Genomic DNA, 16,311 nt, shown 5'->3' with positions numbered 1-16,311 from the left:
TGTATATGTTTGTTAAATTAAATATGTACGTGAGTTACTACCCGCTAGCCACCAAAGCTGCAACTAACCAACCATAGTTAACTTATTTGAATCTAAAAACACATTTTAAATTAGTTGACTTACTTTTAAACTTGAAATTTGCCCCCAAAGTAGCTGCCGGCTTGTGATCCGCCATCCTTTTGAAAATATCGTGGTGTATTCTGGGTAATTTTTGACCAAGGTTAGGTTACAAGACACCTCCCTTGTATCCTTGCTCATCTAGCTAAACGGCTAACAAACGGAGAACACACTCCTTGGTAGAACAAGAACATCAGAACACACCTTGGCGGTTCCTGATGACATCTCCTAGGCGACCGGGGTGGGGCCAAGACATCAAGGCAAGATTCCTTGGCATTGAAAAACACCCTGTGTGAAATATAAAGAAGACATTTAGCACGTAAACCACAAAGCTAGCTCTAGTAGCTGGGCCAGACATGCACGAAAGTATGTTTATCACATGAAAAGTGTGCATTGTTAACACATAAACACGTACCTAACATTTTGCCTACATTTACACATACATTTCTTGTGTATTTGGCACTTTGGCTAAGGCCAAACTAGGCTTCGTTTGTTCTACTTGATTTTTATTGGCTGCCAAGATCTTGGGTTGAACCAATGCACCAGGAAGAAGGGGTGGCTGCCCGCACCAATTCGCAGCACAAAGCAGTTCTTTTTCAAGTACAATCCTTTGAAATATTTGAAGAGTAAATAATGTCATGCTGACCATCGAGAGCCTAAGTCTACTCCCTTTCCGGTCGTCTCATGGGTGACATGGGAGCCTGGGGATCAAACTTGTGTGCCAAACGGGTATCCCTGGGGCCAAAATGTCAGGGCGCGTGATCAATCAGCATACAGTGACAGGACGCTCATCCTGTCACATCTTCCCCCCTCTTTCAACAAGCACGTGCCCGTGCTCTCGTGCAGGGTTGCCACTAGTGATGGGACTTATGGCTCTTTCATGGGAGCCGTTCATTAGTCGGTCGTTTACCTTAAAGAGCCGTTCAAAAGACTGGCTCCTTTGATCGAAGTGAAGCCAAGAGAGCGGGGGGGGGGGGGGGGGGGTAATCAAGAGCAACGTCTTCCTGCGGTGTCCGTGAGGGCTCACGGGGTTGGTTAGTTGGTTATAAATACGTGTTTATATACACATCTATGGTTCCTCCTACGTCCGTCACAGCAGTGGGTGGAGTTTGAGCGGGTGAGTTTGACCGACTTCCGGGGAGGTTTGTTAAGATGAACGGCTCTCTGCAGGGACTCGGCTCTCATCATTCACTTTGAAAACCCGTTCAAAAGATTTGATTCGTTCCTGAACGTCACATTACTAGTTGCCACAAACTTCAAATCCATGGCCCTACTTCAAAGTACAACATGGATTCTGCCAGCAATGCCAAATATGGCATGGTGGAGAAACAAGGGCCCAAGCAGGATTCAATCCCCAGACTCCCAGGTGAGATTCACGTGTGCTAGCCAGTCAGCTAAAGGGATATCCCCGTGGCCATGTAGCCAGGGCGCATGATCCATCGGGACCATCGACATATATACTGGACAATAACACGTTTTTGTGCCAAAATAGGAGGTGGCCACCACCGCCATTTTGACCGTGTCACAGGTTCCGTCAAGCCCAGACAATTCCACAAAAGGGAAGAGAGGTGGAGCTGAGGGTGGGGCTGTAAGGCTGGGATCAACTGACGACACCCGGTCGAACTAGCTACAAGCTAACCTGAAGCTAATCCAAAGCTAACGCGGAGGTGGGAGCTACGCTAACGGAGGTAGCAGCCTAGCTACAACCGGAGTTAAATGTGCACAACACCAGAGCTTCTGAGTCAGAGATACGCCGGGCTGACCGCTGGGTAAAACCGGGTGGAACACAGAGGTCTCCGAGAGCTCCACAAGCCAGCAGCCGCACAGCAGACAAGTGCCGCTGCGATCAAGCAGTCAGCCCGCGCAGCAGAAAGAAGCCGCGATCAGACAGAGATGCGCCGAGCTGCGGGGAGGGGAGAACGGGTGGAAAACGTCGGTCTCCCGAGAGCTCCACAAGCCGATAGTCGGAACCCAGCTCCACCAACATGTTATATTTCAACCCATTTTCTAAAGTGCAGCATTATGTTAAATGCACTGGGTTTTACCCTATTACATTTAAGTTTCATGGTTAAACAGTACATGTTAAAATCTAAGCTCAGCTCGGCAGTGACCTAAAATACATAAATATAATTTTACTTACCGAAAAAATGAAGTGGAGACTCCTTGGACGCTCTATTAGTGCAATTAATGCCACAGCAAATCATTTTGTCCAACAATTGCACAAATAATATCCAAACAAGAATACACAAACACAGAGACTCAAAATCCCGGAACAGTTTCCAGGCCAGACCGAGGCTCTACTGAGGCCTTTCCACGGAGCTAGCTCTGTGGTCACGTGGGTCTGATGCTCATTAATTATACAGAATTTTAGGCTTTTAATACACTTAAACAGAAGAGTGAGAAAAAAATTCACCCCCCTCAGAGTTGTCATGAGTGTAAACTAGATCATTTAAACCAAAAACATGTTCTGGTACCAGGCTGTAAACATGTTTATTTCTGCTGTGAAATTGGTATTTTTAACATGGGAGTCAATGAGGATTTGCTCGCTTCTGACACCAGCCCCTAGTGGATGAGGGTGGAACTGCAATTTTTGGTACTTCCGGGTTGGCGTCAATTTTTGAGCCGCATTGTGGGGGCTTGGTCGGGACACAGTGACAGGACGCTCACCCTGTCACATTTACATAGAAACACATTCTGTGAAGACTGGAAAGTCCTTCAGTTTCTTAAAAATAATATTTTGTCACAACCTTTCTAAGTTAATAAGGAACAACCAAATGTCATAGCTTTAGCCACAGAGCTAGCATACCTTAAAGCTTATGTAGGCGTGTTTGTGAGGCACTAACATGACCTACTTTTTCATTTGGAAATAGAGACTTATTGTGAAACAAACCACTGTGTCTTGGTTTTATGTTTCATCCCTATTGCACGAGAGGGGAGTTTTGGAGCTTTTGGAAAGCAGAACTTAGCTGAATGCTTCCCCTGCCTCCAGATTTTACTAAAGTTAGCTTTAGCACATTCCAAGCCTCCAAACCCACTTAATAAAAAAACATTTGCATGGACTTTTTAATCTGATAAAATGATGTAGATTCATTATTTAGAATAGTCAGAGCTAAATGACCTTGCATTGTCTAGCTTCTATTTAGTTGATCTCCAGCAGGAGCTCTGGGTTAACCTCCCATTTCAGAGTGTATCACTAAATATTCCAAGGCCCTATAGAACCTCGAGTGAACACTAATTGCCTCTTCTCCACAGGCCTTCCTCCTTCATTTTCATGCCTTTTTCAGCGAGCCAGTCAGTCAGCCTGTGGTATTATTGATGTGTTTACCAGCGGAGGGGGGATGCCACTCCCTGCCTTGGGAAACCCTGAGGCTTTCAATTGTTGAGTTACACTGACTGCTGCCAGGGCCGTCTCCAATCAGGAAAGTTGGAATGTGCTGCTATGTGCTCATAATGAGGCAAAACAGAGAAGGAGAGATGGTTGCACCCTGAGTTTGACTCACCTGTTTCACTTGATTTAATCATATAGCCAGGCTCAGCCGTGGCCCATTATCTAGATATTTTCATGCCAACTTTACACAAAGAAGATGAATCCGAAAAGAGCTTGCAGCTTATTGAAACGGCTGAAACAGCTTGAAGTGTTTTAGTTTATTGCTCCAGGTTTGATCAGTGGCCATTATAAGAATACCTGTAATAGCTATTAAAATAGCCACATAAATAATGTGTCATTACTATAATTTGTAAATTACTCACAAAGCGGCTGTAAACTGAAACAGATTTCTCATTTGAAAAAAAAAACCTTATTGTAAATGAATAAATCAAAGCAGAGGACAATGGAAGAATCATCTATGTGTGGTAATAAATTGAACAATTAGGGATTTTTTTTATGTTAATCCTGAGAAAAAATGTTTTTCCTTTTTGAGGGTAAAATGCAAACTTTTTGAAAACATTTTTAAAACAGTTTTAAAATGACAGTTTTCTATATTTGAAATTATTGTGATAATTTTAAAAACTTGATTTATTTTCCAGAAAATTTTATATTTTGTCATTCTGTCTGCATTTCTTTGTTTGGGGGCTGGTGCCCATCTACAGCAGTCAATGGGCAAACAGGCAGGGTACACCCTGGACAGAGAGCCAGTCCATCGCAGGGCAACACAGAAACACACAGGACAAACAATCATGCATGCGCACGCACGCCTAAGGACAATTTAGACAGACCAATCAACCTAACAGTCATGTTTTTGGACGGTGGGAGGAAGCCGGAGTACCCGGAGAGAACCAACACATGCACCATAGACTGTACATACTTGCACAGGGAGAACATGCAAACTCCATGCAGAGAGATCCCAGGCCGGGAAGCGAACCCAGGACCTCCTTGCCGCAAGGCAACAGCTCTAACCACTGCACTACTGTGCAGCCATGGCATAAATCTAATTCAGAAAGCTAAGAAACTGCATGAATTAGGATCATTGGAATAAAAAAACTAACAATGTCAAATCAATATGTGTTTTTTGCACACAGTATAAATGTACAAATAAAAGAATAACTACATGATAATGTGAGGTTCAAAAGCCATGTTTCTGGTCATTATGGCCAATCTGATTTGATTATTTCAACCTCTTATCATGTTAAAGGGACACTTAGCAACTTTTTCGTATTGTTAAATAATTTACTTGAGCAAAGATGTGCTAACATTACTCTTTACAGGGTTAATGAGACAATTTGTAGTTTTTACCATTAATTTCTGGAAATATCCATCAAAATCTTGTGTAAATGAATGAAATGATGCCCAGTTGTTGAAAATTATTGGCGACTTTGTAACAAATAATCATAAAAATCAGGTCTAAGGTACATGGGAGCGGGTCTAAAGCCTGAGACATACTTCTGCGTCTGCGTCAGTGCGGAGACATGCAACGCCATTATCCGTCCTTGCGGGTCTGCCAGAGAGCCCTGCAAGAACGGACGGAGTTGAGCTCTCTTTTCTAACATCCGTCTGTTGACACAGAGAATGCAAGATTTTGATTGGTCAGGGCACCACTGTCGTCTACAACGCCGCCATTGCACCCTCAAAAGCATAAACAGAGCCGAAGATATCTAGCGGCAGACACGGAGAAGCTTGAAGAATACCGCGCGGCTCATTGTTGGCTGACATTTCAGACACTGAGATACACCCCATAGTTGTCAGTGACCATGCTCCGGTTTCTTTAACTCTGGTAAATAAGAAGACAATCCCACCAAGCAAAAACTGGAGGTTTAATACATCACTGCTTAAAGACGACGGTTTTATAGAATTTTTTTATAAAGGTGTGGGTTTTATATTTAGAACATAATGACCTGCCTGGAACATCAGCATCTGCTCTCTGGCAGGCAGGAAAGGCAGTGATGAGAGGTAAAATAATCTCTTTCTCATCACATAAGAAGAAAACAGAAAACAAACGTATTCAGGAGTTAGAGGAAATCATTAAGTCTTTAGAGGCATCCACAGAAGAAGAGTTAATGAGCAAATTACGTAAAGCTAAATTAGAACTTCATGGAATTATTGACAAGAAGACACAATTTTTAGCACAAAGACTATGAATAGAAAACTTTGAACATAGTAATAAATAAGGTAAATTTTTAGCTAGCCAGTTAAAAATAAATAAAGAGAAAACTACCATATCTGCTGTTAAAGACTCAACCGGGAATGTAGTTTATGACCCTGAAAGAATAAACAACACCTTCAGAGACTTTTACCAAACTTTGTACTCACCACAGATAAACCCATCAGATAACGAGATCAATGAGTTCCTTGACAGGATAACACTTCCTAAATTATCAGACAGCCAAGTTACAGTCCTGGACTCGCCACTAACATCAGCGGAGCTCCAGGAAGCCCTTAAATCCATGACTAATAGGAAAGCTCCAGGTCCAGACGGGTTACCAGCAGAGTTCTACAAAGAATTCTGGATCATTCTGGCTCCAACATTTTTCAGAATGGTGAGGGAAATCGAAGAGAGCGGCAGATTACAGCCACACATGAACTCAGCCAATATTGGTCTCTTGTTAAAACCAGGCAAAGACCCTGCATTTCCTACCAGCTATTGCCCAATTTCCCTTATCAATGTTGATCTCAAAATAATTTGTAAAGCCCTGGCAAAAAGATTAGAGAAGGTAACCCCCTTCATAATACACCCTGACCAAACTGGTTTCATTAAGGGTAGACAGTCATCCACAAGCTCACGTAGATTACTTAATTTGATAGATTTCTCTTACAGTAGAAACATAGAAACTAGTATATTATCTCTAGATGAAGAAAAGGCTTTTGATAGAGTTAACTGGAAGTTCTTATTTGCAACTTTACACAAATTTGGGTTTGGGAACTTCTTCATAAACTGGCTACAAACATTATACAGTTCACCAACAGCACGTGTCAGGACGAACGACCAAATATCAGCTAGCTTCTGTGTTCAGAGGGGGACCAGGCAGGGATGCCCACTCTCCCCCTCACTGTTTGCTATCTTTATCAAACCACTAGCGGCAGCAATTAGGCAAACAACAGGTATTAAAGGGATAAAGTGTAAGAAAATAGAACACTATGGGCCATTCCCATCTGTACCGGGTCGGCCCGGGCCGGGTAGCGTAGGTTGTTTACATATCTGGGTGGCCTGGTATTTTTCCGGGCCAACCAAGGCTCATTCTCAGCCCTCTTCTCGAGGGGGTCTGCTTCAGGGCGACCAGGGCCAACACACCCACTGCTGACAGCAAATTCACACCTTCCAGTAGAGCAAGCCTGTGATTGGTGGGTAGAATCAGCCCACATGGGCTTAAGGCAAGGATGTGTGGACTCAACCGGGCCAGGCTGGGGCCGACCGGGGCTACCCGGCCCGGGCCGACCCGGTACAGATGGAAATGGCCCATAAGATAAGTCTTTATGCAGATGATGTTTTACTCTTTCTCCGGAATTCTCAATCGTCTCTCTCCCATTCAATAGAACTGATAAACTCTTTCAAGAGTTTCAGATTACTCTATAAACTGGTTAAAATCCACAGTTCTACCAATTAATTTCTCTTTTGTCAATTTGCTTAATACACAATTGGAGTCGGGGAATATCACATACCTGGGAATTAATGTCTCTCCCAAGTTAGCAGATCTAACCAAACTAAACTACATCCCACTTTTAAAGAAAGTGGAAGATGATCTTGCAAGATGGAAATCCTTACCAATATCACTCATGGGGAGGGTTGCTACAATTAAAATGATGGTCTTACCCAGAATAAATTACTTATTTTCAATGATCCCAAACAAACCACCAGCTGACTGGTTTAAATCTCTGGACTCCTCAATTACTAAATTCCTTTGGCAGGATAAACCTCCACGAATTAGCTTAAAAATGCTTCAGAAGACCAAAGACAGAGGAGGACTGGATCTACCCAACTTTTATTATTATTTCTTAGCCAACAGGCTGCAATATATACCAAGATGGTTGCAAGATAACCCACTAGATGAGTCCTGGTTGGATATAGAACAGACACTTTGCAATACGATAGAGCTTTCAGACTTACCATTTATTAGCTCAAGCATAAGAAAACATGAAGGCTTCAAAAGTATTTGTATCAGCACCTCTCTGACAGCATGGTGGGAGTATCTTAAAATGACAGAGTCTTCACTAGTACCATGCAGACGCACACCTATCTGGAATAATCCTGATATTTTGCAAAATAATAAAATGATGAACCTTCCGGACTGGAAAAATAAAGGAATCCTATACCTGGAACACATACATGAAGGATTGGGCTTCATCCCATTTAATAGAATAGTCTCCCAATTTGGAATAGATGAGAATTGCTTTTTAGAATACCACCAAATTAAATCTGTAGTAAAACAAAAATTTAAGCTAAATAAAATAGAATTACAAACACCACCAAGGGTATTAGACTTCTATAATCTCAAACCCCCCAAACTACTGTCTAAAGTATATAAGACACTGTCCAAAATAGACGATAGAATAGTAATCCCTATTGAAAAATGGGAGGTGGCTCTATCAGTTAGCTTTGACCAGAACTTCTGGTCTCAAACTTGTTTAAAAACTTTTAAAATGATCAGACACTCCAATTTACAATTAATTCAGTACAAAATTCTACACAGAGTACACTATACAGGTCATCGGATGTTCAAGATGGGGTTTGTGTCGTCTGACACCTGTACACACTGCACAAACAACATTCCTGACAATTACATTCATGCACTGTGGTCCTGTCCACCTGTCCAGGAATTGTGGGGTAGAGTATGTGAGGATCTGTCAAAATGTCTCAAATGTCATATCCCAACTTCCCCCTCTCTTTGTTTACTGGGAAACCTGGACGATGTCCCGATTGAAACATCTTTGGTTCACGTGGTTCTGACTGCCATATGCATCGCTAAGAAAACTATCCTCTTGAATTGGAAAAATAGAGAAACTCTCTGCATTAACCAGTATAGAAATCTTTTGTTAGATCATATTACACTTGATATAGCCTCTGCTTCCACTTCAGATGAATCTCTCTGGACTCCTTTGATCGGTTCCATCACATAGCGATAATGGGGGACCGTTGATGTTGTCCTGCGGGATGATGTGGGTGAGGGGGTGGAGGGTCTGAGTTTGGAGTATCTGGACATTCCTTGGAGGTGGGTTCACTGGGGGTGTCTGGGACTGGAGGGCATTGCCCCCCCCTGGTGGTGCTTGGGTTGCCTCGGGGGGTGGACTACTGGCGGTTGTGAGTGGGGCCCCTTGGAGGTCTTGGCGGTGGTCATGGGTTACTGCCCGGCGGCTGCATTGCCCCTGGGCGGGTCTGGGTGGGGGCCTGGGGGCTCGGGATGTGGGGGTGGCCAGCCCCGTGGGGGGATCTGAGCGGGTCCATGGGTTAGGGTTAGGGTTAGGACTTTTGCTAAGAAGCCAGCATATCGCCACCGTTTCAGCAGTGAGTGGTGACACAGATCTGTGCCAAAAGGTGTCCACTGACACCATTAACAATAATTGTTTTATTCTGTCAAAGTACACCATAATTTAATCCATCCCTGGGACAGGGAAAGTGTTTGTGTGATGTAAAAAGGGGTGTTTAATGACCTGAAGAAGCATTGTTTTTGACAGTGTCCTATATGTAACCACAAAGCTGCCAAAATTACAGCGCTGCCAGAGGATTCCCACTGCATTTTCGAGTTTAGAAACTGTGATTTTAAAGTATTGTTAAAGCTGCTTGTTTTCTTTTCCTTATTCTACTTCACCAGTAACTCTTCCAATTTTACAAATGGCAGTTGTTTAGCTACACCTTCCAATATCGTTTCCTACTGAGTTACAACCAATCAGCATGAGGCAACCACAAATCCTCCCCAGCGACTCAACCAGGCCATCTACAAGTACATGCCCATAATCATGTAATTATTTGGTCCCTAGAATGGCCCAGAAGGTGGTCCTTTTGTGGCAGCCAACATAAATGGAGACGTGGGCAGGCCGTAAAGGTCCAGTAAAACTACCCAGCTCATTGTGGTTCAGTCTGTGTCCTCAGTCCTTCACCTTTTAGTAAAGATACCAGAGGTCTGGTTTCAAGTCACCAGGCTTGATCGTTTTGGACTCGACTAGAAAAAAAATCACCAAAGAATTTGAAATGAAGTAGGACTTGTCTGATAACACAAAACATTCAAATTTCCAGGTAAAATCTCTCCCTCTTTCTCTGTTCAAGTTCAGTGACATTACACGTGAGACTTGCAAAAAAAAAAAAAAAAAAAAAAAAAAAACGTGGCTTCATCTCTGACATCTCCAAATTATACACCAAAATGGGAATGTTTTTTTCTTGCTGTGTTTTTATTGTTCACCCTACATGTAGCTATATCTCTTCTTGTGCTTTAACTCTTAGCCATGCTGTGTTCTTACATGTGCTATAGAAATATATTTGGTATGTTTGTCTTTTTTCACCTGCTGAGTTTCCAACTGTTTCAGAACTTTTTGTTTTCTCTCAGATCTCCCAAATCAAATCTGAGTGCAGTGTTTGAATTCCCAAGCTTCCACTGACATCGGGTATACTTTAACTCAAACGTTCACTCATCTCCTACAGAGGCTGTAAGTCTCTGTTAATGTCACTTAATATGTTTGATATCAAAGTGTGGTTACCATAGAGATCCTGATGAGCCACTGGCAGCTGTTTTAACATCTTTTTGGAAATGTATTCTCCCTACACATTTTATACAGTTTATACATCAAATCATGCATTATTTTCTCAGCATAGATTATTGTGCAAATGAAACCATTCAGTAATGTTCTAGACCACCTTGTCAACTCATCTTTGGAAAAAAAAAGGATGCATTCTGCTCATAAATCGCCAGTGAGAACTGGGGTTTATCTGGTCACACACACACACACGCACGCACGCACGCACACGCACACGCACACGCACACACACACACACACACACACACACACACACACACACACACACACACACACACACACACACACACACACACACACACACAGAGTTTTTCTTTTATTAAGTACAAACCACAGCATTGTGTTGTTCCTGCCTCACAGCTCTTTGATGAATACAAATACAGTTTGGGTAATATTTAAAGAATCCCCCTCAAGCAATGTTCAGTGGTGAAAGGTTTCAGGCAGACACAGTGACAGATTTCTCTCCTGCGTACCTGACATAAAGAGGTTTAGCCGGCACTACCTGACACCTACTGTTAATCCTATTCCAAATTGCACTCTCAACCATGAAATCCACTCACAAGACGTAAAAAATACAGTGATGCAGTGCAGAGGTGTTGCACAGATAATCTTTGCCCTGCCACTCTTCTTTGCTGGCTTCAAAGCGACAAAAGCAGCTACAATTAAAGCACAAGTAGTACTGTTCATTATAGAAACATGCCTTCAGAGGGAGGCTTTGTTAAATGTAGAGGGAACTAATAAGGGGTAATGTTAATGTGCAGATTCAGCATGCAGTACAACTTTGGTGGTAGCTCTAGGGAACTGTTTCTTGCCAATATTTGAATTGACCCTGTCCTCTAGAACTTCCTGATGGTGGTTGCAGAGACTTAATGACATGAACTATTCCAGGTCTTGTGGTCCGCTGACCCAGCACTGATCCCAGAACTCAGGCACGAGTCTGGACACCACTCTTTCCATTCTCTCTATTCCCTGCATAACTTTTACAATTGTTAGGTCACATGAAGTGGAAAAAAAGGTCAGGAACCACAGACCTCAAATGTAAACTTAGCTGTAGTTAAATGTTTATTCTGCACCATGAAAAATGTGTCTGAAAGACTGAATATCAGAAGATTTCTGTCTGGTGATGTTTAAAGGACTAAGTTCACTTGAGTACATTTGCCGTGGTCTCTAGTTTAAATTAATGCCTGTGAGGCGATCTCTGTGGGGGGAAAAAAGCTCTGGCGCTCTTGTTTCAGGAAGAAGTGAGCCAGAGCAGAAGGTGACAGGAACTTTAGCCTTCCTTCCTATTATTTACTGATGTTTGGACATCTCGCCTCCGACTGGCTGACAGCAACATGACTCTACCACTGACTGATAACTCTGCAACGTTGACATTTTATCTCCACAAATAACCCAAGCCTGGAGAAGATCTGCTGTGTGGCAGAGTTGCTAATGCTAATGTTTAGCTTCTCTTGCAGCTGAACGAACAACAGTCTTTTCAGTCGCAACCGTGAGCTCTTGAATGCTAAATTTCAGTGTGAAGTAGATCTGAGTGGGTTTAGTAGTCCAAATGTTTCATGTGTTTATTTATTGGTAATCCAGGAAATAGGGGTAGGAGACTATGTTCACAGTTAGATCACATGTTAATCTCAAAGTGACCAATCGTATTTAAAAGATATATAAAAATGGTTTCTCTCACAGCAAATTACAAACAACTTGGCAGTAAGTGAAGTTACTGATCAATGCCAAAAGGCAGCTGCGGGACTCAAAATCAAAAGGTTTTGTTCCGTAATATAATCCATTCTGGCTACAAGGAGAGTGGATGTGATCTAAAAAGCAACGTTCAAAGACCAGAAGAAGTGTAGCTCATCTTTTCCTTCCAGTGGGCTTCCAACTTTTACAAATGCAGGTCGTTTATTGGCTGATTTCCTTTCCTATTGTTTCACAACCAATCAGAATGATTTAACAAGTCCAATTCAGTGACTCTTCCAGGCCATTGCGCATACATTACCCAGTTCAGGTACATGATTGGTTCCTGAAATGACCTGGGAAATACCGTAGTTCTTTTGAGCAAACCTGATGAAATGGAGATGCGTGCACGCCTCAAAGGTCCAGTAATAACACCTGAAGGTTCCAGGAGTGGGAACAGGCTTAAAGCTGGGCAGTTGTTACACACATTCTCCAGCAGGATGGCTCTTCTGACCAGAGGAACCGCTGCTAATCACTCGCTCAGAGGTAAATAATGGCTCCTCTCACACCGAGCCTCGAGGTGGCGTTTTGTTAGAAATTGGCTCAGAATTTAAACTATTTAAAAATGATAGTTTTACTGCTCCACCAGCTAGGGGTTTGAGCCAACTCTGTTATTCAGTAAAGCCGAGTCCTTCTAAAAATACCTGGGATTTTATTGAACTTTGAGCCAAAGAACAGAGCGACTATGCATCTGTGCAGAAGACAGCTGAAGTGGACGATGAGATTTTCTGAGGGATGTTTTAAATTTAGGATGAAAATTTAAATTACTGCAAGGCCATCTTCTTCTGACTTTTGAGGTTTATGAAGCACTTTAGGGCTCGCTGGCTCACGACCACCTAAACGCCTCGTGTCCATCCATCAAAACGCTGGCTGGGATTAAAGGATGTTGGGATCTAAACTAGTGAAGAAGTGGGTTCACCTTGGACAGAAGTCTGGGAAACGGTTCCACTGTCATAAAAATGTATGAAACCTATTCAGAGAAGAAGTTGGACCGGTGTGGACTGGCCAGGGTGAAGGGGTGTACTGCTGACAGGAGGCTGAACAGAACAGCGGCCGACAGGATGAGAGGCAGGGTGGGAGTCACCAGGTATTCTCCCTCGCGTCTCGGAGAGTTTCGCCTGGCTGATCAGGGACGACAGGAGCGCTGCTCCCAGCCTTCAGTCAGCTGTCACGCGAGGTCACAACAAAAGACAAAGCATTCGGGTCACACACACACACACACACACACACACACACGGAGGCTGCATGCTTTGGCATTCATAAACCCGTCGCTTCCAGCTCCTGAATGGGAGAGAGGGCGTGGGCAGACAGGAAGTGATGTGGTGTTGAATTTAATTCCAGTGTAGAGTATTATTCAGGAGTTAACTTTGGGGAAGGCAAAGGAAAGAATAAAAACAACTTGAATTAGAGAGAGAGAAAAAGCCCAACCAAGTTCAGAGGGTCGTATATCATTAAGCAATTGAGAAAGTTAATTAGGCAGCTCTGATAATTATTGCCATGGCAACCTGAGCGCACTCATGCAGATTTGATTAACGAGCTGCCATTTATTAGCGCTGGGTAGACAACAGGCGCTGCGCGGAGCTATAGAGACCCCTAAAGGTGGAAAATAAAGTGTTTGTTTTATTCACAGATACAAATTATTTCATCTGAACAGCTCAGATGATGCTCTCTGTTGTTAAAAGGGGTAAATTCAGGTTGTTTTTGCGAAGCATTGTTCCCTCTGGTTGTGTTGCACAGCTGACAGCAGAGGAGGGGAAAATGGCTTTTCTCGATCATAAAGAGGCAGTCAGTGGCATGTGGCATTGTAAAAGTGAAGCGTACAGGAGGAGTGTGGTTAGCATGAGGAGGAGAGAGGATTTTAGAAGACAGGTTGCCCTCTGGTGGATAAACGGCAGCATGTAAAGCCTGAGAGGCCATCTGGAGCCTCGTCCGGCAGCAGCTCCAAACACACCTCATTATGCTGCGGGGGCCAAAACCCGGTGGCTGTACAGGGAGCGAGGGTTCGGCTCGAAGTCGAAAGAAATAAAACAGTAAATCTTTAACAACAGCATCACCCCTCCAAAGAAAAAAGATGTGCTTTGCTTCAAACAGGAGCTGTCACAAACCAGGCAGGACTCAGAAAGGAGATTGGTGCTCAGCATCTTCAGAGAACATCTCCATCCACACGGGAAGGAAATGGCACGTTTAGCATGACCTATCAAAAATCAGTTTGCTAAAAGAGAAGAAAAAAAGTCACTTAATTAGCACTCTCAAGGGCTTTTGTGGTGCCGTAGACGGAACCATTGGCAGCATTCAGACAAAAGCGGATACATGAAAAGGACGCAGGCTTAGTGGGAGATTTCTCCAGGGACCGGCTAATCCTCCTCCACATCATCTCACAGCCAGGAGACGTATACATTATTACACACGAGTGATGGAGAGATTCTAATACGTCCCATCAATCACAGTCCCATCACTCTAAACGGCTCACGAATATGAGACTGTGGCCGTAAAAGACTTAAGAACAAAAGTTTAAAAATAGAGATCAGAAGAGAAAAGGACAGATTCTACTGTCAAGCGTTTCTTCTTGGTTCTTTTGATGTCACTACGCACCTGCAGATCACAGCCTTGTTGCAGTCTATTACAGGTAGAGCCGCTTTCCAGGCATGTGACACTTTCTCCTTATTTTTAAAGTAAATCAGTGACTGACCAAATCCAGCTCCCACAAAAAGGAACTCAGCCAATGGAAGGAAAAATATCTATGAGGATACAGAAGGATGACATCAACCCCCAAAATATTCAGTTTGACCCAAAGTTTCAATTAAAATTCAAGGATTCAGCACCTCCAAGTCTGGGACCATGGTTCTGGACCGGAAAAGGGCGGCTTGCCAACTCCAGGTCGGGAGAGAGGTCCTGCCTCAAGTGGAGGATTTCAAGGGTCTTGTTCACGAGTGAGGGAAGGAGGGAGCGGGAGATCGACAGACTGATTGGGGCAGCGTCTGCAGTGATGCGGACGCTGAACCGGTCTGTTGTGGCGAAGAAGGAGCTGAGCCAAAAAGCAAGGTTCTCGATTTACCAGTCCATCTAACGCCCAGTCCTCACCTATGGTCTTGAACTTTGGGTAATGACCGAAAGAACAAGATCGCGGATACAAGTGACCGAAATGAGTTTCCTCCGTGGGGTGGATGGGCTCAGCCTTAGGGATCCATATCGAGAGGAGTCCGTTAAGGTGTTTTGGGCATCTGGTTAGGATGCCTCCTGGACGCCTCCCCAGGGAGGTACTTCAGGCAAGTCCTGCCGGCAGGAGGCCCCCTTGTCAACCAAGTACATGTTGGAGAAAGTACATCTCCGAACCGGCCCAGGAACGCCTTGGGGTCCTGCCGGAGGAGCTGCTGGAGGTGGCCGGAGGAAGGGCAGTCTGGAACTACCTAGTTGGGATGCTGCCCCTGCGACCCACACCCAGATAGGTGGAAGAAGACGAGACGAGATGGGATTCATTTGGGCTCAAATGATCACAGTTTCCATTTTAAACTGGACTAACTTTGCAGTAACTCTCAGTTTGAATGTTTTTCCTGGAACGTTGCAGAATTTTTGTCTGCACAGAAACAAACATTACTGGCATAAACAGCGTGGCGGTGGTTTGACAGCGAGCTCCAGAGGTCCAAAACAAGATTTAAAGAGTCTGAAAGATCAGATGTATTCAAGAAAATTTGATTTAATTCATTTATCAGATTTCAACTAAATTATATTTGAACACATCTAATAATAAACAAACATATCCATTTTATTCTATACAAGTTTATCCTTAAACTTTTAATATGTTCTTATATCTACACAGGTGCTAAAATTATATTTTTTGTGTGTGATTCCATTCAAAAAGTGAATCTAGTATATTAGATTCATTCATTACACACAGACTGATATATTTCATTCTATAAAAGCTCCTTGATGTGGCTCCTTTACTGTTATTTGCTCAGTGAAGTGATTTATAGAGCTTTTTCAGACAGAAATAGTCTAAGGTTGTCTCTGCTGGTTCAAACAGCAGCAGCTTTACTCACTGATTTACTGAAACATGCGTCTCTGGTTCAAACTGGGAACACTGGTTTCTCTAAAGTATTCTAAATGAACTTTCTGGGTGAGCCATTTTTTTTTGTGGAACTTCAACTTTTGAGCAGAAAAGCATCAAATGACTGAGTGACTAAAGCTAAAAGTGTTAACATTTAATCACTGTACAACATTTTCTTTGTGGGATTTTATGTTTTGACTAATCAGACACCAAGATGCATCTCTGGATGTACACTCAACATTTT

General features: G+C 43.2%; 1 protein-coding gene across 3 annotated transcripts in view; it reads left to right on the top strand.

Annotated features, from left to right (window-relative positions):
• LOC129165156 (E3 SUMO-protein ligase ZBED1) overlaps positions 1 to 16,311 on the top strand; it is a 267,126-nt gene that overhangs the window by 100,232 nt on the left and 150,583 nt on the right. The gene's annotated exons all lie outside the window — the stretch shown is intronic.

This window comes from Nothobranchius furzeri, chromosome 19, assembly GCF_043380555.1.
Source record: "Nothobranchius furzeri strain GRZ-AD chromosome 19, NfurGRZ-RIMD1, whole genome shotgun sequence".
Lineage (NCBI taxonomy): Eukaryota > Metazoa > Chordata > Actinopteri > Cyprinodontiformes > Nothobranchiidae > Nothobranchius > Nothobranchius furzeri.
The sequence above is the reverse complement of the archived record's forward strand: the minus strand, read 5'-3'. Positions and strand labels throughout refer to the sequence as shown.